This window comes from Sparus aurata, chromosome 2 (genome assembly GCF_900880675.1).
Source record: "Sparus aurata chromosome 2, fSpaAur1.1, whole genome shotgun sequence".
NCBI classification, from domain to species: Eukaryota; Metazoa; Chordata; class Actinopteri; order Spariformes; family Sparidae; genus Sparus; species Sparus aurata.
The window spans coordinates 27415992-27438480 of record NC_044188.1 but is presented as its reverse complement, the minus strand read 5'-3'; the positions used below and the strand labels follow the sequence as shown (position 1 = coordinate 27438480).

General features: G+C 41.8%; 1 long non-coding RNA gene across 1 annotated transcript in view; it reads left to right on the top strand.

The window, feature by feature from the left end:
• LOC115570423 (uncharacterized) overlaps positions 1 to 22489 on the top strand; it is a 40234-nt gene that overhangs the window by 5943 nt on the left and 11802 nt on the right. The window lies entirely within an intron of this gene.

The following is a 22489-nucleotide window of genomic DNA, read 5'->3' as shown; positions in this document are numbered from 1 at the left end:
ATCCCACTCACTACCACAACAGTGCCCCCCACACACAAATAAGTCTTAAAGATGTTGATGCTTATGGTCATAAAGGGGCATTTGTGACTTCATAAGGCTCTTGATTAACATACAATTAATTTACTGTCAACACACTTTATTCAATTTACCTTTTCCAAAGGGAGGTAAAGGTGAAGAATGCTGTCTGTGCAGACATATCACTAGTGAACCCTCCCTCAAATTAATGATTTCAGCTTTTCATTGGTGCAAAAAAACAACACGCACTAACTGAATCAACCCCCTCAAGGTGGCAGCCTATAGCCTCAGTCAGCTGCTCGTGTGTGTTGTATCAAATCTCCAGACCAATATTGCTGGTTTATTCGATTTTCCTCCAAGCGTTCTTTTTCACTTTAATACCACAGGGGAGAGAAGACAGCTTGAAGCACTACTCGTCTGACAGATGTGTCGCCGAAGGCCTACCAACACCACACCAATCACTATTACACACGCACGCGCATGTGCAAACACATGTATAGACCTCCCCAGGCCCCCGCACACTCGAGCAGCGAGTTTGATGTGACAGACGGCTCACACCTGCTGGTCTGAACAATTAGCAAATGGGATCGCAGCTTGCACTTCTCCGGTGTGTTTGCAGAGGCGTAGAGAGGAAGCAACAGTGGAGTTAAGCACGTTCAGTGTTTTAAACTCTGAATGTGTGACCAACATACATAAAACATGCATACATTTTACTTGATTGTACTGTGGGTATCTACAAAGTAAATACAAAGTCAGGAAAACTGTTTACAGTAGTCTCTTGGTATTAGTTGGAGAGATTGACAAAATAATGGAAAGATGGAGGAAAAGGCGGTGAAGAAGTGTGTGGTCTATGTGGAGCCCGTGCAGATCAAATTACTTGAAGGGTTGGTTGAATGAACAGACGGGCCAATGAAGTAAAGAGTGACTGGCAGAGGGAATGAATGAATCGATCGGGGAATGGATGGTGGAATAGATGGATTGTTTACTGGACCTGAATTTCAATGCTTCAACAGAACGGACAGATGTGCAGTGTTGGGTTGTCCTCATAGTGCAAGTGCCTGCAGAAAACCTCCCGTGTGTGTGTGTTTGCGGGTGTTCATGTGTGTCCTGACTCCTACATACATTGAGATTGATGAACATTGATTCTGATCTGTTTGAGCTTTACAAATTAAATATTCTGAATGCAGCTCTGGTCGGAAACACCTGGAAAACAAATCGATCTTTATCAGGCTGAGATCACAATGACTTTTTTTCTGTCCACCCCTAAGAATATTCATCTATCTAAACTCATTTATTTTCTTTACCTAACTGTATTTTCTATATGATTGTTTTTCATATTGTCTACATGTGATTTGAAGCACTGCATTTATACCACCTATGTTTGTTTATACTCATGAATTTTTGATAATCCTTAATGGATTTTTGAAAAGTGAACCGATCAGTAGCTTCAAGTTCGAGGTCAACGGAGCTCACTCTACAAATACACAGATGGCTATTCTGCGCCATACCATCAAAGTATAATCTCTTAAATGTTACGCAAACAGCTTTAATGTAGAAGCTTACAAGAGTATTGCTGAAAAGTCAAGAATAGTGGCATTACATCAAATATGGCTTTTCTGTCTTTTCCTAAGTAAACAACAAAAATCTCTATATGCCCTATGCAAATCCCTTGGCCCGTCCATTAAGCATTGACGGTGTTAAATACTTTATTTAAAGGGTTTAAGGGAGGATAAAAGTGACATCCACACCCAAAAGCTGCAAAAGCAGCATTCTAGTTCCTCAAAAGCTCACCAATGAGGACTCTATTAACACAGTAAAAAAAACAAAGACTTTCTTTCTTTTTCTACCCTCCACAGTGAGGTCAGGATGTGGTAAACATGCACACGCCTAGAGCTGGTAGGTATTTGTGTTTTTTTCCTGCACAAAAGCCTTTCAGGTGGTGCCAGTACAGCTGGAATGATTAGTAGAGTAATCTGTTATTGTCCAAGAAGAGGAAATTCTTTTTGGGCAAAGTGTCATATATAGAATAAACATAACACACAAACAACACACAATAAGATAATTTTTCCTTCTGTGTCTTTTCGAAAGAAAAAAAAGGCCAAGTACCCTAGTTCCATCTCTTCAATTGTGAGGATTTGCTGCATTGTTTTATGTTTTATTTGATGGTAAACTGAATATATTTGCATACAAAACATGTAATTTGAAAACATAACCTTTTTTTTGTTTCTTTACAAAATAGCTTAATGGTTTTCCCATCCTCGAGAGAAAAACATGCTTTGTTAGTAATAAAAACATTTTGATTCTTGCGAGTTGCTGAGGTTCAAGATTGCAACTGCAATCTAACCCAATCCCCAGATATTTAAAAAAGATCAATTTACTTCAGTGTCAGTGCCATTATGTGTATCGATGGCCCATCCTCATTAGAAAAATCAGTTATGTACATAACGTAGGTTGCACCCGTCAAACATCCTGGCGGTATCCCCTTGTTTATTAAAAGGGAGGCTGATGTGAGGCCATATGTACGGGTTGCTTGCGTTGTATCTATGTTTTCTGAGCATAGATAGTCCAAATCAAGACAGCGTAATATTTCTCAATTATTCATTGAGAAATAATCAGTGGACGAATCGATAATGAAAATACCTGCTAGTGAAGGCCCAGGAGGAAATGCCTTCTCCTTATGCTTCTCTGCCCCCTTAAACACGTATTGAAATGCAATCCTTACCGTTGACATGAATCTCAAGGGGAACGCGACACCCCCATCCTGGCAAAAATATGATTTGTCTTCCCAAATATATCACTGTAAATGAAAGTAATGTATTAAGTAACATTCCTAAGTTGGCAGTGTGTGAGAGTGTTCGTTAGCAGAGGTTGCTACACTACTTATGGTGTTCGGAAGTGCTCATGAGGAGATTTCATGCAGGTGTCCCCTCCTGAGTTGATTTTAGGTTTTCGGCCGTGGTCCGTCACTGATATAAATCCATTATTCCCCCAACTGTCTTGCTTGAGTGTCAGCGAGTACATGGCAGAGACTTTCTGGCAGCAGTCAAACACATTGAGCAGTTTTCCACTATTATGCACAGCTAATTCAAGTCGCTCTTGTCAGGTGCTCATGACTATTATTATTTTATTTCTCTTAAGTGGGAAAAGGTACGGCTCTTAAAGTCTTGTTAGCAGATGACGTCTGAGGTTTCCTAATAGCTGCTCCCCTGTGGCCCCCCACGTTTTACTGTGAGATGGACTGAGTGATGGCCCTGTGGGAAAGCCATTAGCCACTGGTTGTCTCTCTTGTTCTTTCTCTCTGCCCCCAACTCTTCCCTCTGTTTTTGCAGAGATGTGGTAGAGACACACACAAACACACACGCATCACGTCCGCATTTGCACATGCACAAACCACTCGAGACCGTTAGCGGCTGTCAGGGTTGTTTTGTTTTGACCAGCTCCCATAAGGCCAGTGGAATCTGTAAATCTCTACAATCTTGGCAGGAAAGCCATTTGTGGGCGGTCGTACTGAGCTAGTTGCTTAATGCTCACATTGAGGGACAGTCACTGAGAGGGCAACTGGAGGGCACAAAGGGTATAATGAGTAAACCAACAAATGACCGTATCAATGCCTAAATTCAGACATACGTAGACGTTTGGATTTTCCAGTTCATATTTGTGCAAACTGCTTGAAAATGTATTACCTGTCCACCCACCAGATTTGATATTGAACATATGATTTAACAGGACTTATAGGTACAGAGTTGTCATGGATGAACCAGTCTTCCTCTGCTTAAGCTCAAGTTACTCCCAATATAGCCTAATTGGCACACACACACACACACACACACACATCTTCTGTAATTAACTGTGCATACCGCTGCTGGACTATTAATGTGATGTGTGCCCTGTTATCTTTTGTCCATTCTTTCATTTTTCAGACACCTATGCATACCATTTGTGTGTGTGTGTGTGTTTGGGTGTGTGTGTTTTAGCACAATAGCACATAATCATCATCATGTTATCTTTCTTTTTCCACACATCTGTACTAATTTCCACTGACGTAATTAATTACCATGGTGATGAACAGCACGCCGACCCAACCCATCGTCACACACCGCGCGCAATTATACACCACCATTATCTTGTAGGGAGATGTCACTCAGAATAGCACAAAAGCCAAAAATAGCATAAGCTGTTGGAGCATGCCACAGGATGGAAAGACTGTATTCACTGGAAAATACTGATATACCTAGTGGCGCACAGACAGACAGACAGATGAGGGGTACAACTCACGATTATTTTCATTATCAAGGGTAGGGCAGTCGATTCTGCAGAATGATAGTTGATTATTTATTCTCCTTCCCAGGTCGTTAAAAACTGTCGGTATTCACCTTGAAGTTCTATCAGTAAAGTGTCTCCTCCAAAAAATGCCCTTCCTACCTTTAATCTATTATAATTCAAATGAATCAATTCCTCATTTGGTCTATAAAACATCAGAAAATAGTGAAAATGTGCATCCTAGTTTCTCAAAGCTGACATGTTTAGATATCTTGTTTTGTCAGCACTAAAAGATGTTTGCGAAATCTCAATATTTGAAAGGCCAAAAAAAGCCACATTTGCAAATAATATAATAATAATTACTTAATTGATTATCAGACGTGGTGATTATTTTTATTCATTTTATCTAACGACTAGTCGAATAGTCATTGCAGCTCTAACATAGATGCAAACGTTATCAAATGCTGCTGTGTGGAGATCAGTACTCCCCCATGGGTGACCCTGAAAGAGCGGATTCGGTGTGGGTGTGAGCCACTGTAAAAGGGTTGGATCTTCCCCTGAGAATTCACATCAGAAATGAAAGTTGCTGCTCAGAATCCTTGAGCATGCTGGTGCACAAACACACTTACCTCGACTCAAGAAACGTCCTTTAAATTCTATGTGTTCCCGCACCCCAGTTCTCACATAAAAAGAAAAAGAGCTTTTTAAATCTCTCAACCTCTCGTGTCTCTCTGAAAGGCAGTGAATGTACATACTGTATGAGTATTCCCATTAGGTAGGAGAGAGTTTTCAAAGTGTCGGCTACATAGCAGCAGATGAATAATGCAGAGGAAATAAAAGGCTTTTTTTCTGCACGGCAGCTACGTGAGCTATGATACCTCAGATGTAAAGTTGTAAACTGATGTTAACCTCAAAACGTCTGCCTGGCTTTGCATCTCTGCTGTGTGACTTCTGAGTGACTCCTAGCATCCACAACGATGATTTGCAGTGTTTGTTATGAGTTATTCAGAGCAGTCGTTTAACCTAATTAAGGCAAATAAAAGCCTGCAGCGTATAGGAGATAAAGTGAAGCAGGCTGTGTGGCACATCCATTCACTGTTGTCCGAAATTAATGTATTTCACCTTAAAGCTAGATATATTTAATTAGGGGTTAATTTAATATATATACCGTCCATTTGATATCCTGTCATAATTGTCTATTTCAGTTCTTCCCAACTTCCTCTCCTTTGTTCTTCTTTGACTAACTACCAAAGCCATTTTTTTCCCTCTCTCATTGCTGTACAACCCCCCCCCCCCCTTTGTAACAGCACATGCAAGTCAGGGTTTTTAATGTATAAATTCAGCTGGTGCCTTATCATTTCCATTCACGTCCTTTCCTAATCCCTGCCTCTCTCTGTCTTTGTCAGCAGAATATTGAGTTGGGCCCTCGGTGTGTAATAAGCACCGTTCAAATGCGCGCACGCATATAACCACATGACAGGAAAGAAAAAGGAGAGCGGGAGAGGGAAAAAAAAAAAAAGATGACAGAAGATTCAAAACGACTCGAAGATCGAGCGGCAAATCATGAATAACTAATGGCATGTTCATATTCTGGCGGTTCGCTCGCGGTGTCATCAATCACGAACCCTGTCTTTTCACTCCGCTGTGGCTTCATTAGGCTGATAATGGACTCTGGGCTGTGTGTCAACCAGGCAATATCTGCTTCTGTTCAAACTGTGATTAAATAACCTCTCTGAGCAGCCAAACTCACTCTGAAGTGGGTTTGCCCCGTATAATCTAGCTGATAAATGCCTTTCATTGCAACTTGTGGGTGTACTGTACAATACTGCAGTTTTCTCTGACATGACTTCAGACACATAGCAAAAGCCGGTGATTGTTAATTCAAACGATTTAATTATGCTATGGACAGTACAAATTATATTTTATCATGTATAGATAGTGTCAGACTCATATCAATCATGTTTTAAGCCCAATTGTTGTTATCTCATTTTACAATAAAACCTAAAAGTCCCTTTGCTATGTCATGGATGTAAAATATTGATGAATGCATTTAATCTGTTACAGGCAGACAGAGCTGTTACATAATCTGCCAATCTTTCTGTCTCCTCGCGTAACCCCCGCGACAAATCAGGACCCTTTACTCTGTCAGGTGATAAGCTGATTAGTGAGACGACAACCCCCTGCCACAGACCGACACACAGCGAGAGGTCTGATGACGCTGAGCCAGAGGGCCTCGTCTAAAACGCTGATTGATTCTGTTGTCAACCACCAACAAAGTCTGAGGATTCTGTTGAAGATTAAGATAGTATGACTTTCCCAAAATCATATCAGTGCTGAGATCAGATCCATTCCTGGACATGACAAGAGTAAAGCGCTTCTTTTTCCTAGTAAGCAAATGTACGTGTTTTTGTAGCTTAAACTGACAGTGACTGGAAATTTCAGCCACGATTTGCAGCAACACTTGTTTCATGTAGTAACACAACGTTTTCATTACAAATTAATAATAAGGCTGGTCGTATACTACTTGTGCGTGTGGACCAGCGTAATGGACCACAGTGGTCACGATTTGGTGCATACCTGGGTATTGGGGTCACGGTGCGGCTGGGGCTCAGAAGTAAGAGTCCGGAAATCTGAAGGTCGCCGATTTGAGTCCTCCAAACTGCTGCTGCTGAGCAGGCTGGCACCTTGCATGGCAGCCTCTGCCATCTGTGAATGAATGTGTATGTGTGAATGTGAAAAGTGTCATAGAGCCTTTTTTGAGGTCAGTAGACTGGAAAAGTGCTATAGAACTGCATGGATGAGGTCAAGTTTCTTGTCATTTGTTGTCATTGGACAGTAATGTACGTTACAGTTTGTTCCACCAAGTGTCCACCTATTTCCACCTTAGACAGTTGTTACAGCCTGTAGTGTGGTAAACAGTGAACATAAAGTATTCATGCTTTCATGAAGGGATGATAAAAATGTAAATGTGATGCAAATCTGAATTGTCTGGATAATGTCTTTGGCCTTGTCTCTTCTCATATGTGGAGGCAGCTTAAAAAAAAAAGCATGGATAAATTATTAGATGGATGTAGTATCAGAGCCGCAGCAGAGGAGTCACGGCATCTGTGTGAATGGAAAAGCCATAGGCGTGGCTCAGGGGTGTGTCGGTCTGCTGGTGTTTGCAGTCCAATAACTAGACAGATCCTTCACTCATCGAATAGAACAAACATAGCACCAAACAACAGTAGTGTAGCAACTGGTCATGTCTTCGGCAACTTATATGAGGAAAAAAACAATGCATCACTCAAGTCATCCTGTCTGTCCTACCGACTCTTTGAGACATTCCTGCCCAAAAAACAACGCCCGTACCCGGCAGCAGAGCCAGGCTGCTCCGGCAGTTGCATGCCCGTGATTATGGGATGTGATTCAGCAAAGAACTTGAACTCACCATGTCTTTGTCGCCTTCCACTGTTATTGTAATTACTGTCTCTGCTGTTGTAGTTACTGTCTCCGGCAACTTGTAATGGCTTTAAGCCACATCTAATGGTGCCTGTTGTCAAACAGCTTTTGACAACTCTGAGTGTGGATCAGAACGATTATACTGTCGCCCACTGACATTAGGCTCTTACCATAGCGTGAAAGATATATTCTGCAAATGACATATGATGTATCGAATCCTGACGTTTCTGGTTGAATCAATGTACCGTTACTCCCTAGTACACATTTTGTACATCATAGTGACATGTTGTGTCAACCGCATAAATTGAGGTAATCATTTGAGGTAAATAAACGCTTACCTGACCTCGATTTGATGGTGTTCAATCTTTTTTTTACCTCCACATAATAAATTCACCCTATCACCAAGCAACCATAGCTCAATAACTATTCATTTAAATCAGTGAGTTAGTCTGACAGCCGCCATCTGGAGCTATCAGATGGCGAGAATGCCTGAGCCGTAACTGCCTTGATGTTCGGATCACTACCGTCCCTCTCTCATAATGTGACTGTAGCTTCATCTCCCTTGAAAGTTCCCAAAACGGACTGTAAAAAGCAGTGAGATCTTTTCTCACTGACTGGAAGTGACGTCAATAAAAGCCCTCAGAGACAAACTTGTGATTTTGGGCTTTATAAATAACACTGACGTAACTTGTCAGTACACTTCTGCTTCTCCACACTCGCAGACCCTTTTCACAGTGTCACAGCAGGGTGAAGTCAGCTGCAGCTTATGAAATGAAGAAAGGGTAGGTTTGACGGGGATGTGCCAATTAGTAAACACTGACAGTAATACTGACTATTGTCAATTTGCATTGCTCATTAACAAACCTAAATCAAAGCATTTAAGTCATTACGTTCATTAGCTGCAGCTGTGTTTTCTATGCTACAACAGCTCCGTGAAGAGTCCCTTGAGAAACCAATGTAGCTTTACAGGACCAAATACTAATGGGCTGACATTTAATTATTTATTTCTCATAACTTTTTATACTGTACCTCCCAATTTCTGGGGTAGTTTTTTGTTAGTAGGACGTTAGTGTAATATGCCGTTAACCCATCATTGTCCCACTGTATTCAACCTTGCGATGCTGCATTTAAATCATATTGTGCACACAGCAACTGTCAGGAATTGGTTCACGACAGCCTCCAAATTGTTATAACGACTCACAGATATCAAGAACCTCTCACTTGGTGACAAGAACTACAGACATAACAAAGAACCTGTGGCAATGGGGATGCAAAGCCATAATTTTCTGTTGCCACCAGATTGACACCAATTAGTCTGACGGTAGCTGACAGCTAGCTGTTGCAGTGTGGTTATCGCCTGCTCCACATCTCAGCTGGAGGCAGGAGGGCTCGAAGATTCATTAGCCACCACTTGCATAACACACCCGAATCTCTGACTGAACTTTTCGGAAGTAGAGCTGCATTGTGGGAAATGTGGGAGTTAGGTTGTGACAAAGAAGAAAGAGTCTGCGGATTGAAAATAACCCTGATACTTTTTTCTTTAAGGCAACATTATGTGCAATATTTTATCTTAAAATAACCGCTTCAAAATCAGTTTGATGTTACAGTGACTTATAATAGGGTGATTGGTGTCTCTGTCTCAGCCACTCCGCAACCTATCGCTTGTTTCCGCACATGTAACTTTGTAGAGCAGGTAGCATCCCAGTGCGCAACGCTTTACGGCAGTTCATTAAACACAACACCATCTATGAGTGATTTAGGGGACGCTACAGATGTCTTGTGTTTTTGCCCTTGCTTGATGTTTGGCTGTTCTAGCAAAGTTGTCGACTAACTAATTTTTAATCATAAGCTAAGAACGGTCATTTCGACAGAGGTTTAATTTTGGCACGTTATAGCCAGATGTTATTGTTTCTGATTCAGTTTACGTTAACATGGCTAGCTGTTACTGTTCATTGGAAAAATGCCTGAGCATGTATGTTAAGTTCAAGGCACATGTTTTGAAGGAGTCAATAACATTGTTGTGACATGGCGAGTTTTGTTTGTAGTTAATGTAAAGTTACATATGACAAACTGAAAGAGAAACCTGGGGTTTGTTTGTTTTTTCCCCCCGATAATTGTGTTGCTCTTAGAAAGGAGTAGCGCTATCTTGCACGAAATACAATTTTCGTACGTAATGTTGCTTTACAACTGCCCTTTATAAGTCCACAGGTGCTATAAGTGCAATGCTTGATTTGTGGTATACTCTTTAAATGAATCACTAAAATATGAAACATGAAATAGCTAAAATAGAGGGTGGGTTTTTTTGGTGTGCATTCAAGGCGAACAATGTCTACTTATACTGTGTAAATGCCTTCCAAAATCCAGCTCACTCCAAAGTAGTTCGCTTCTGTTGCAACTACTGAACTGAAGGGATTTGAGACACACCATTGACTATATTTGGACATACAGCTGTTGGTTCCATCCCTGGGGGTAGAGTGACCAACTGCTGAGGCTTAAAATAGCCGTAGACTTTTTTAAACATTTTCAATCACTCAGTAAAGTTAAGCGTGACCTAACGCTCTAAATTTACATGTTGAGCTTCATCTTCGGCCGTGAAGGCTGTGAAATCAGTGGAGAGAATCAACCAGTGCTTTAAGAAAAGCCAAAAAGCTCCAACACTGGAGGTGATTTACAATTCATATCAGATTATGGATAACCGTATATAAATGTGTTATGAAGCAAAGGCAAGCTGTTGTGTTTGTCCAGGAAGACAAGCAAGGAAGGTGGAAGATGAGGAGGAATGGAAAGCGTTAGCCAAGAGCAGTGCAATTTGTTATTTTTACCCATCATGAGGTGTTAGATGTCACATTATGATTCACTGATTCTTGGTGTGACTGCTCGCTGAACTCCAAACCAACCATAATACATCAAATTAATGTTTTGAGATCATACGGTGTATCTCATACAGTGTGACACATAGACAACTCGGCATCACAACATTTCTTGTAATGACGGTTGTTGGATATGATGGGCCCTGTGCAAACAGATAGCAGTGTGAACAAACTCAGTCCTCATCATGACACACACACACACACACACACACACACAGTCTTCTCTCATTTCTCAATATCATTATCTATCTGTCTGCCTTTTTCTTTCATATGAAGCTTTATCATTGTCCTTCCCTCCTCTTCATCCGCTCATTTATTCACTCTGACATACCCATAATGTCTCTTCAATTTCCTCTTTCACCCTTCACCCAACCGTGCACCCATCCATCCATGCTATTCAACCTTAATCATCAGCGTCACCCTCCTCTTCACCCCTCTCAATGCTATGTGCTTTCATATCACTGAAGTCAGATTCGTAACAAATTCTGGAGTGGTTTTTTCTGTTTTTTGGAGAGTGATAACACCACAAATTTGGCCTGCGCTTGCAAATTCGAAATCACTTATCGGCCTCTCTTTCTCTCTGTTTCCTCTGCGTGCTCCATCCATGCGTGCCATCAGAGCCTACTTTATCATGTTGAAGCACCGAGGTTGAGAGCTAATTAACGAGGATCATACTTGATACGTGCTCAGCCATGATTTTCACATCATGCGAGTCTGACAACCAAATGGAAGAAGCACATATTGCAGCCGTCAGCCTTTTGACTCATCTTTCTCGTCTTCATCTACTGTAATTCGTGATCCTCTGTCACCTCCATCTGTCCTTCTTCTTCTGTCATTCTCGCGTTTTATCTGTTCACTGGACTAGCCCATTCTATTTTTGTCTTTATGAGAAAATGTATACTGCATGTTTTGGGGTGTGTTCAGTGACAAACACGCAAACACGATTGATTCCTATCGGGGTCACTGACCTCATAAGGATCACTGAAGGTCAAAGTAAGATCCACTTTTAGATTGCATGATTACATCATGGCCTTTCCTCACCACTCCCTCCTAATGACCCATTTCCCCCCCTCCTCCTATCTCATCTCGTCCCCCTTCCCTCCCGCAGGGTCGAGCACACAATGCGAGGGGTTGTTTGGAAAGATAGAATGACTTATTCTTCATCCTGTGCGTGCTCTTCTTTTGATAGATGCCAAACATAAAACAGACATTTCGCAGCTTGGCTCACGTTTGGTGTGACTGGTCTTTATTTCTCTTGCTCAGCTTCCTCTTCTTTACTGGCCCCTCATCTCCAAGGCAAACTGAGTGTTAATAACAATTCCCTTGTTGTTGTCTGTGTGTTGTTTTCCACTGCCATATTTTCCTTTCAACTCTCATTTATCATCATTTACACTCACTCTTCCTCCTTAAGGGGGAGATGTGCTGCTGGAAGACTGACTCCTTAAAAAGCAAAGACAGTAAATGCACTGATTTGAGAGCTGGAGCCCGGTCAACATTTGTAATGGCAGCCATTCAGACAGCTTGTGCATTCTGCTCAAAAACAGTCTCCTGTGTTTGTGTGTGAGTAGCGTCTTGCCGTGTGTGTAAAAAGAAAGAAAAAGGGGAAATTGCACTCCCACACCGATTCAAAAATGCTATTAGCCTCCTCTGAATGCTACATAGTAGAGAAAATGGCCTTTTGTCAAAGCTGCCCTCTGTCCTGTGACTGTGCAATGCGTGGGATTGTTTTGTGAGGACGTACCGTATGTAGGTTATATCCTCATTTCCTGGTGTCCATCACGCCTTGGATTATACAAAGGAGAATTTAGTCCTGTCCTATTTTCCTATTTTTACACTGGATTATGTGAATTTGCTGGTTCTGTTGTTGTGTTGTTCATTTTGGTACTCCACACCCACCATGATCACCACCAACTGCAGCAAATGGTGTCCGGGTATTTTTAAACACCACTGAAAAAACACATCACATGCAAGTAAAGTAAGACAAACGGCAAACAGGCTGATTGTGTACACCATATTCATCTGTTGTTAATTATAATCAATGACGGGCTAAATATAGCAGCTTTAAAGCAACTTTATGCAGAAATTGTCATTTTGCATAAAGTTGTCCCCCCCCCCTTCTAAGTGCAACACCACTATCGTAAAATACAAATCCCGCGTCTGTAACAGTTTGTCAGACATAGTGTAAGCACCAACTACCCTTCCCTTTCACTGAAGATACATAATGTAGAAATAAGTGATAGGAGGGCAGAGTAGCTGAAACAGAGACCCCATTCACCCTATTGCAAGACGCTGTACCATCAGCATGATTTTGAAGCAGTTGTTTTAAGGTAAAGTTACATTACGCGGCCTAATTGTTGCCAGATCTTCATTTTTCCCTTGTGTTTGTTCGCTCAGCTTCTACAGTCTAAACAGTTCAAAACAAAACGTAAACCAAGACAGTCAAGGCTGCCCACTCACACCGCAAGATTTACTCTCCCTCATCTGTATATCATCCGGTGTCAAACAAGAGCGCATTCGGTAAAGAGTGACTTCACAATGAACCCAGCGGAATCCTACGAACGCCACATCTGTTAATAATGCATGCAGAGGGGAAATTAAAGGTTGAAATGTAACATAAATGTGCGCATTCGGAATATGCATGGAGAAACAATATTTTAATCATGTGGCAATAGTAGCACGCAGATGGACAGATGACAGCACATGTTCGTGTATACATCCATGCATACGGTATAAACCTACATCTCTGGCCTTCACACACACACACACACACACGCACCATCTGCTGGATGAGCTGACTCGGGCTGAAGGTGCACACTTGTGACTGACAGCAGAGTCATACTGTGGTGCTGCGTTGTCCTTGCTGACGGCCTGTTGAGAGTCCCAGTGATTCAGAGGAGGCTGAAAGGCCAGCATATTCATTCATTCATTCATTCAACCTTTATTTAAATCTCCAAAAAATCATTGAGGGAACAAACAGAGACAACCAACATAACGAGAATAAGCAGATGGGGAACATAGAAATGATAATAAATATCATTTTTGCCGGAGCAGACTGCGCAGAGAAAGTCAACATTTATTCCTTCTACATTTGTATATTTTCTGTGACATATTAGATATGTTTATGAAATGTAAACACTGATCTGTAATGTGTGTGTGGACTGTATACTGATACATTGAGTGTTGCCCGGGTAATCTACATGGGCTTGTTTCCCCCCACAGCTCAGACCTCCGACCAACCCTACACAAATCTCATTAATAGTTATCCCAGTTCTTCCTGACATTAATTTTTTTTTGCTTGTTGTTGAAGAGGATGCTGACTCATCTGTCCATCTGTCTGCTCATCCAAGTCTCACTTCCATCGCCCTGAAGGGGAAGAATTATTGATGGCGCTTTGGCACATAGCTACAGCTTAAGTCAGATGGCTAACTGCTGAGTAACTACGGAGAGGGAAAGTGACAGCTAGTGTTCTTAGGTTTTCACATTTTCAGTAGAAAATATAGAGACGAACACAATCACCACCAACCACTGCAGTAGAACGAACATATTTGCATAGATGACGTCCAACCCTCAGTAACTGTCAGGTACCGAAGACCACAAGCTTTGGAGCAGCTATGTATATGAATACACATATATTGCATAATTACATTTTGTTTAAAATGCTGTTTGTTTTCCCTCTCACACACTCCTTCCTCGTTGCATTGGCTCCAATTCGATCTACATTTGGGATGAACATAAAAAAATGGTTATTTATGGTTGAGGGAGTGTCGTGCATTTCCGGCTCAAGAAAAAAAACAATGAAGTCACACCTAAGCCACACCCCGTATTTAAAAAGTGAACTGCCCTTAATGGAGTATTTTAACATTGTTGTATTGATACTTTTACTTTTGTTAAGGAACTTTCCTCTCCCCCCCCAATATTAGCGTTAATGCAGGCATGAGTAAACCTGCTAAAAATAGATGGGTGACTCCGTTCCCGATGCAAAGAGCTGAGTTCGCTTTTCTTTGCCCTAATGATTGTCCTCAAGAATGCGCAGAAAAAAACAGGGAGCAGTAGAAAGCAGCATCATATGAATCCGACTACATCCAAAGGACGTTTAACTAATTTGAGAAAGTCTCAATCAATAATAATCTGAATTAGACCCATTCCTTTTTTCCTGAGCTGATGATGGACGAAGCTAAGGAGTGAGACATCTTGCTTCTTTCTGCTCTCTTTTGAGAGTTGCACATTAGCAGGACCGATCTGCAGCTGGCAAGGACCGGGGATTGACATGGAAGCCGCTGATACTGTAGCGATGTTCACTTTTTAGATACCTTTTACTTCAGTCTCTCTTTCAAACTCAGTGTTGACTGAAGAATGTTAAAGTGCTGCTTGAACAGAGATTGATGGAAAAGATTTAACATGTGAAAAAAGTGTGTGAGTGTACATGGAATGGGAGTGAGAGCTGATAAACACTTGTGATTAAACGCAGGTTCACATGAAGCAGGAGTGTCTGCCCATTAGAGACAAAAGCCAGATGTTGGCGGGTGTTTTTTTTTGTCTGGTGTGAAAGGGGTGTAATAAAACCAACAGATGCCATGCAAGAAACCTTACCCTGAGTGGTTTTACGGGAAGTTGTAACCAAGGGCAGTGGTGAGGGATTACCCTTCAGGTGTCTCCCTCTTTGTTCTTTCTCAGGCTTGCACTGTTTTAAACAGCACTGTGTGAGTGATGTCACGAGAGAAACTTTCCTGGCACCGTCTGCACCAGTAGCTTCCAAGGTTCTTTCGCCGGTGCCCCATCCGTCTGCTTACCCTAAACAAAGTGGCAGGGGCTCGAGATACTGTTAAAATTACGGACTGAAGCTTTAAAGCCCCTGTAATGATCTCTAGTGGTGAGGATTATGCAAGGAGAGTTTGTCATGTAGACGGATGGCGAGACTCTCCATTCTGTGCATCTGCGGCGGAGGAGGATAGGTTTAAAATGGACAGGGATGGGTGCATGCACGTGTAGCTGCGTACGGATATACATGTCTGTGTATGTTTGTGTATGTGCGCTTGTCGGCGTAAGTCACCATGCCGCTGTCTCTCTGAAAGCACTTAGCAGACACAGTCCAGCGGCCCTGCAAAGAGCTCCTGCCTAACGTCCGCTGTCCCTCTGTTCCTGTGCATTATGGAGGGAAACACTGGGGCTTTATTTATAAAACCTGCTCTTTGACTTCATCCTGGATTTCATCGTGCAATCACTTCAATAACTGAGATGGCAAAAAATAAGATATCGGTTGCAGACATAAAGGACTTCACCGCGGGCAGGGCTGGAATTAGTTTTTAGCTTCTGATGGGTGACAACGTTTGAAACAAACTAGATAAATCCTAAAAATAGCGAAACAAGAATATAGCGCTCTGAAAATACTCCTCTGGTAACAGTTATGGTGGAAGAGAGATCAAAGGTGCTGCGGAAGTCTATTAAAAAGCCTTCTCTCAATTTGGCAATCAAAGCTGTGACTTAAGTTAGCTCTGTGTTTTAAATTGCTGTCACATTAGCTGTTTTGTTTTAATTAAGTCACAACCTTGGGACATATTTAGATTATAAGCATGAATTGGAACATTTTATAATTATCCCATCGTGTACAGTCCAGTTCCGGGGGGAGGTGGTACGATGTAAAGCCTTAATTGTAGTGACATCACAGCCAACACAATAGACCGACTCCCTCAGAGGTTGTCAATAATTCATCGAGAGACTTTTTTTTTAAATGGAGCAGTTTGATGACATAAACAGGACTACACAGAAGCTCTTTTATTTTTACAATGATAATTATAGCGGATGTAAAATATCAGTGCCTCAAAAGAAGTATATGGACGTTCTCCACAAATAAGATCAGAAAAAAGAAGCTCATAAATCAGACGCACAGATTCTTCCATATTCATGACTTAAACAGTATGCAGTATAAGTGCCCGCTGGAGGGTCAGGCTGCTTTAAAGGGCATGTCAGGTTGAATATGCCATATTTGTGCAATGCATTCCAACCTGCCATCTAAAGTGTGATCACGACTGTGAAGGTCACGTACTGTAAGAGGATTTCATAAGATAGGCAAGCAAAATGCCATACTTCCATGTATAATGTAAATGTTGTTATACCATCTCCAGTCCATCTACAGATTAAAGATTCAAACTAATAAACATGATTGAAAGAATCAGATACTACAGTCACGAGGCCTCCGTGTGACAGGAGTAGGTACAGTATTTCTGGTGCTTATGCACTGTTTAAAAAGTGTCGTGGCTCCAGGAGCGTTGCTGTGTTTACATTTAGGCTGCTGGTCCATGAGGAACTGGTTGTAAATTACTGACTGATCTTTACAATTGTTGTTCACCATAAGTTATTATATTTTCCACTGCCAACGCAAACTTCCTTTATTTTTTTGTCCTTCGACAAATTCATTGCGTCTTCTGTGCGTCACAAAGTGTTAGCGACTGCCTTGTATGTTTTTTCTGTGCATGACATGATCTCAGAATTATGATGTACACACTTTGTTAACCTTTCACATGCTGTGGTGGTGGTCTGTGTGTCACAGATATACTAAACCACTGATTCAAACAACGAATAAGGGGAAAGTGAAGGGGTAAGGGGTACTTATGCTTACTAATAGTGGAGACAACATGTATAAACAGCATTATATATAGAGGGAAATTCACCTTGCACACCATATGCCCATTCCAGGTCAATAGACGGTTGTGGAAGGTGAATCGCTGCCACTGCCCTCTTTGGGCGGGCCAGGCAATATGTTTTTGATTGGTCATTTCCAGCAAAGAAAAAAAAAAAAGAAAGAGAAAGAAAAACTGTTCACGGGATACAAATTCATTAAATAATGATCGCACGATAAAAGAGGTTTTTTTCTTACAGTTACATGAATGAGTGTGAAAAAGAAATGTGACTTTAGCACATTTAAGACAATCCTGCAGACATTTTCAGTAAGATCATTGCATTATTTGGACTGAATCCTTCATAGCCTTTTTCAAATACTTTTTCTAAAAGTCTAAGGTGTCATAACTTCAGTCACAGATAGAAGGGAATAAATGTCAATGATCTGCATTGTAGAGAGCACACAAAGTGACTAGAAGTGTCATTTTATTGGTTCAAGAACTGGAGCGCATCTATGTGGAAAACTCATGTGTGCACTGTATCCCTAGGTTGCTACCGTCCCCATACTGCCCGTACACTGCCCTACTGTTCATGTGCGTATTACATTTTGCTAACGTATAGCATTAACTTCTGAGGATGTGCTCAACCAGCACTCTATACGGGCGCAGTATATGTGAGGCAGCCATGTGCACGCAAAAGCATAGTTAAAAGCAAGTATGTGGCTGGCCTTAGTTTGTGAAGTACACTTAAGCTCTTAAGTGTGTGACGTACATCTCAAACAATAGCTTCATGGTACATAGATTTGCATATATGAGTCTGAGGTGACAGGGACTGTGGTTCAGTGGTGCTTGAGGAGGTAGCCAGACATTGCCCGGACACCATGTCATGCCAATGAGGGTCTACCAACTGACCTGTTTGTGTGTGTATGTGTGTGTGTGTGTGTGTGTGAACCTTCCATGTGAGGTTCCACGATGCTCTTGCCAATCCTCTGTTGTGTGTTTTCGCATAATAGATGTCTGTTCAAGTGTGCAACAGTAAAGTGATTCCAGGATCCCCCTCAGTGCTTCATAATATCTGCATGTGTGGGTGTGTGTGCACGTGCTGGTGTGTTTGCGCTGGCGGTCAAGGAGGGCGCCTGGGAGGACTGGTGTTTGATTGGCGCGTGCTGCCGAGATCTGCTCCCTCCTTTTAGCGTACGCATCACTTCCTCTCACCCTGCCCAGAGCTACTGCCTCGCCGTCTCACAATCACTCTGACACGATTCCCTCTCTTCTCCTTATTTTTTCTTCGGCTTCTCGCGACTTACTGTCCTTCTTACTTTGTCTTTTCGTTGTCTTACTGTTCTGTCTCTGTTTAAGTGCCTCCTGCATCCCTGCTCCCATTTCACTCGTTATCCTCGTTCATTGTCTTTTTACTTTTTCCACTTAGCCTTTTTGTTCTATCTTTCTCTCATAGTGCTCCTTTCCCTCCCAGTCTTTACCCATTTGTCTCTCTCTGCGCTCCCGCGTAACTCTCAGAAGGCCACTTTTGTTTTAACAACTTGACAGCCAGTTCATCATCCTCAATGAAGCCTTTCTCTGCCTCTCGCTCCCTCGTTCTCTCCTCCTCAACCCCCTCCCAGCTCCATCCCTAACCTCTTTCCCTTTGCATATCTGCTCTGTATTCAATCCTAAAGCAACCCCTTTCCTCCTCCTCACCCTCTTCCTCTCCTCCTCCTCAGCTGCTCTCCCTGAAGACAGAGCAGACGCAGCCAGGCAGAACAGCCAGCATGTTCCCATGTTCTCTTATCCAGCTCTGCGGCTGCAGCAGCCCTCTTAAACCTCTCCACTCCTCTCTCCATCACCCCCTTTTTCACCCCCTACTTCATTTTCCTCAGCGCACATTGTTTTTTTTTTCCAGCCTCATTCTTTTTCTTCCAGTACAGTTTTTTTTTCTCTCTTCTTAATTCCCTTACTTCCCTTATGTGTTTTCGCTCTCCTACTTCCTACCTTCCTTCCTTCCTTCCTTCCTTTCCATGCCTTCTTTTTGCCTCCAGGCTTTATCCTGGTCCATGCATGCCTCCTCTATATCCCCCATCCCTGCTAAACATTGCTCGAGGCCATTCTCGTTTCTTTCTTCCTCAAGCCCTCTTCTATATTCTAATTCCCCCCTGTGTTTCAACCATTAACTGTATGGTTTCTCAGTTCTCTCCCTCCTTCGTCTTCTCTTCCTCTCAGCTCAGCATCAAACCAGCTCTCTACCGATTGTCCTCTTCGCTCTATCCAGTTTTATTTACTCCTTGATTCTCATCAACTCCTCCCTCCTTCTTGTGCAGTTTTTATCACTGTCACACATATGGGTTCATGTTTATACTAATGACTTTCTTGCCTCCTTACTTTGCCCACAGCCTTGTCACATCATGTACAGCAGCATTTTGAGGCGCAGTGAGCTTTAAAAAGGATGAACGTGTGCTCATTTAAATAAAAGACAAAGAGACAAAAACACTCATTAGAGTCAAGTGATTATGTTGGAAGAGGCTGCTAGGTATTTTAGTTACAATGATTGATACAGCTTTTATCTGGCTGGCTCCTTTCAGTTCCCTCCTAGCCTTTTATCTGTCTGCCTTTTTTTTTAAAGTCGCTGTCAATGAAAACATATGCAAAACCTAGTGTGAAGCTTCATTCATCATATTCAACCTCTGCCAGCAATTAGCCCACTAAGTGTTTAAGCCAATGTGTGTGCTCTAATGTATCTCATCCCACAAGATATTAATAATGTCAGATTTTTACAATAAAGGCATGCAAACTTGATAATGTCCCCCAATCTTGACACTCTGTTAGTGTCCACACTATTCAACAGTCTTGGTGTGTCACTGGCTGCATGAAATATGGACGGAGCCAATGTGGAAGTGCCTTAAACCTGCATTCTTTCTAATGGCCAGCAGGGTTTGACTCCCCTGGTTTCAAAAACTAGTCCCTTTGTATGTAAGCTTATGAGAAAATGACCCACCTCTTACTGGATTAAATACCTCAGTAAACTGTTTACTTATTAGTTTATACTCTCTATATTCGTATATAACATAAGTCTATTTCAATACAGTGTAATGTTCATTTAGTAAATTATGGTCACATTTAGAGTCAAATTGGGAAGTGGTGGCCTAAAGGTTAGAAAAGCAAGCTTGTGACCAGCTGGTAGCAGGTTCCGTCCCCCAAACTAACAGGGTAAATATGGGTAGGGAAAGTGAAAGGCAGCGCTTGCCTCTCCCTAATAGATTGTAGTCACATGGTGGCCATTATCCCCTAACCTCACGCTCAGGGTGGGAAGCTTGATTTCTGGGAATGCTAATTTCTGCATTGCAAGTCCTATAGAAGTACGGAATCTGAGAAATCATTTCACAACTTCCGGATTGATCAGAAACTGAAAAGATGATGGACAGTGAAAATCTGAAGGTAAATCAGGCCATATTTCAGGGTAAAACATGTATATATACTTTATATATATAACAACATATTTGATAACCGATTAGCTATCTATCTAACATTAGACTACTGCAGGTTTAAATGAATGTGTCCAGCTGTTCAGCTGTGTGTTGATGTTATGGAATTAATACACACCTTACCTTTATCATATATCACTAGGTAATGCTAGTGTGCTGTTGTCTACTGCCAGCTAATGGGTTATGAAATGTGTTTTTTTACCAAAACAGCCCAGTGTCTCATCATATTTCTGGTTCATGATCAATTTGGAAGCAGTGAAATGATAACAACTGGTTATATTCCTCATGTTTACAGGACTTGCAACCTGGAACACTGCAGGACAGTGTTTGAGCTTCCCACCCTGAGCGTTGAGTCAGAAGAAAATGGCCTCAGTGTGAAAATGGATGATTACAACCGCTGAGGTGGCCTTGAGCAAGGCCATTAACCCCGACCGCTCCATTGATCCATAGATCAGATTGTGGTTGTACTGAGCAGGTTCCAGGTGTCAGTGTGCAGCTGTGTGAATTGGATCAAGGAGTGCCTGAAAAAGAGTGCATCGCTTTCAGGGAACCCTCCCTGAATAAAAAAGGTTAAGAAAAAGATGAGAAACAGGGAATGCTTTAAGGTATTGTGATTGACAAGTTGCCTCTGCGGCGTCTCCTCAGGTTCTCAGTCAGATCCAGTCAAGATATTCTCCCCAGTTTTCCCCACCCTCACGTCCTAATACAGTCACTTCTGGTTAAAAAAAACAAGGTGCCAACGGCTATTAAAGTGAAAGTCTCGCCAAAATGCAACCTCAGCTTTTTTTGTGAATGTATATAAGTCAAACCTTGGTAAATCTTTTAAGATTTACCATATTTTCGTTTTCGGGTCAAGCTCATTTTCAATGGGAGTGCACGGGGCAAATTCTACTAAATGAGAGTTAAGGTGGACCGCTCCTAAAGCTTAGTTCCATATAAATGCACTGATAATTTTTGTTTTGTCGTTAGCAAAAAACAATATTGACCTTGAAGTTGAAAAAGGAGCCTCATATAAGAAACAATACTAAAATCAAAAGCCGGAAAAGTCACGTGAGATATCGCGTGGATAGTTGTTGCCGGAAAACAGAAGCGGTCTACCTTAACTCTCCTCAAAGTTACGTTGCATTCTGAGATCGACACTTCTCGGCTGCCATGACGACTGGGAGCGGAACAAGCTACTGCTAAGGTGAGTAGTTCAAAAACTTTCTTTTTAGCAAACTCTGTGTACACAAACAATGTTCTCAATGCATGTGTTCATGTGTAGAGACCCTGGTGATACTACGAGCAAAGTTTCATGTTGTGTCGAGTCTTCTTAGTGTTTTAAAAATAGCCATTTTGATGCTAACATAGAATTTGCCCCGCGCACTCCCATTGAAAATTAGCTTGACCTGAAAACGAAAATACGGTAAATCTTAAAAGTGCCTCTTTCGTCTTATGCTTTTACATGAAGGTTTGACTCATATACATTCACAAAAAAAAAGCCTAGGTTGCATTTTGGCAAGAGTTTCACTTCAAGCCAAACTTGAGGCTTCAAAATGGTCGTCGACAAACCAATGGGTAATGTCATTGTGGGTTTTCGTTGGGGTGTGGTGTTGACAGCTAGGCGATGGCTACAATTATTTGTGGCAAGAAACATGGCTGATAAGATAGTTTGACAAGACAGTTTGCAATTGGCTGAACTCATTAAGATCAGATGATGTGAGATAATGAGATCTGGAACACAGGCTCATAGTTATCCCTGCATATCCCCCCGTCACCATATGGTTCTGTGTGCTGAGTCCTTGGTTTGAGCCCATAAACGACCGATGTGTAC